The following is a 2,023-nucleotide window of genomic DNA, read 5'->3' as shown; positions in this document are numbered from 1 at the left end:
GCCACTAGGTGAAATGATTCTTGCATATGCATTAGGACCTAGTGTGCTAACGTCTAACCCTTGAAAAATGCTTGGAAAAATGCTAACACATGTGCACACGGGTTATACACTTTGTGGTTAGCAACTTGGAAGCAAGGGTAAAGTGTTTGAGGAGATAGAAAAAGAAAAGGAGGAGACTGTCAGGACCTGACCCTGGCTTTGCTAGCGACCGAACCCTAATAGACCAAGTCTGTTTAGTAGTTGAACTGAAGTTGAGGGGCTGAGTGATGACCAGACCCAGCGTTTGGAAAGGATAGAACCTAAGGCTGAGGGTCTGGTTGTGCAGCTAGAGGTGCACAGGTGACGTGGAGAGGACCGGACCCTAAGGGTGAGTCCAGTCATATATGACCAGACCTAGTCCGAAGGGACCTTGCTCCACTCATTGGGCCAGACCCAACAGTGGAGAGTCCGATCATGCTGACTGAACGCGCAGGAATGAACTCTATGAGGAGCAGACCCTAAGGGGAGTCTGGTCATTAGGACCCTGGTCCGGTCATATTTTCATGCTCTGGGAGCTTACTGGAAACGACCAGACCCTAAGTAGCCCCGAGTCTGATCGCTGCTCTGGTGAGTCCGGTCATAACTTAACTGCGCGAGTGAACGTTAAGTGACTGTTAAGATCTAACATGTGGGATTCAAACAGAGGACACATGGATAGCTAAGGACCAGACCCTGAGTTTTGGACCCTGGCCAGAGTCCGGTCAGCTCTACAAGGACCCAATGGCTAGTTGAAGTTTTAGGACTTCTATAAATAGCTTAGGGCCTAGCTCTTGCTCACTCTCTTGCACATTTTCATCAGTGATACATCCTTGTGAGCTAAAGCAAACACCTCCCACTCATCTCCATCATTTATTCATCATCTAAGTGAGATTGGGAGTGATTGTTAGTGCATTTGCTTGAGTGATTGCATCTAGTGGCACTTGGGGGTTGTTGTGGCTACGGATTTCTTGTTACTCTTGGTGATTGCTGCCACCTAGATGACTTGGAGCAGCGAAGGAGCATTGGCACGAGTTGGTGATTGTTCGTGGCCATCTCCCGGTGATTTGTGTGGGTTCTTGACCTTCTCTCGGTGAATAGCTAAATGGTACTCTATTGTATTGCGCGTGTCATTGAGTTACCCTCACTTTGGGTAGGTTCTTGCTAGTGCCCTAGTGTGGGCTTGGTGTGGTGCCAATTAGCTCATGAACCACCTAAGTGTGTGGTCAACACAATGGGGACTAGTGTGCCGACAAGGACGTGAACCTCGGGAGGAAAATTATGTATCTCATTGTCTCCATTGGATATCTCCTAGAGTTCTATTGGTATTCTTATTGATTGATTGATCGCTTGCCTTAGACGGTATAATCACATTACCTCTCTTACTCTTGTATTACTTTGCTTCATAATTATTGTAGTTTGAGTAGAGTAGCTCTCTTGCTAGTTGAGTAGCTTGTTTAGTCTCTTGTTAGTTGTTAGCTAGCTCAACTAGAGTAAGAGTAGTGACATAGCTTTTGTGTGTGCCTAGAGATTGTAAAGAACTAGAATTATGGAATAGGTGGCTTGCAACCCTTGTAGAGCTAGAGCAAAAATTCATTTCGCCATTTAGGTTACTAACCATTTGCTCTAGTGAATTTGTAGAGATTTTTTAATAGGCTATTCACCCCCTCTAGCCATTTGGGACCTTTCAATAGGGAGGAGGGATGGGGAGAAGGCAGAGGGGGAAATAGGGGAGCAGAGAGATGGAGGGAGACAGAGACGATAGCAGTGAGCGGCGGGTATGTCAGTGTGCTCGTGAGAGGAGGAAAGTGGAGAGAGGTGGATTCATATATATATCTTTATATATATATAAAGGGTTTAGAGTGGGCTAGAGTGGGCTGAAGTGAGGTCCGCCTCTTAAAATAGGCCTCATTTTCTAAGGTGGACATTTTAAGTGGTCCGGCTCCGTAAATAGATTTATAGATATAGGATTTTTTCTGTCGTTTCTTGAAATAAAATGTCCATCTCT

This window comes from Miscanthus floridulus, chromosome 4, assembly GCF_019320115.1.
Source record: "Miscanthus floridulus cultivar M001 chromosome 4, ASM1932011v1, whole genome shotgun sequence".
Taxonomy (NCBI): Eukaryota; Viridiplantae; Streptophyta; class Magnoliopsida; order Poales; family Poaceae; genus Miscanthus; species Miscanthus floridulus.
The sequence above is the reverse complement of the archived record's forward strand: the minus strand, read 5'-3'. Positions refer to the sequence as shown.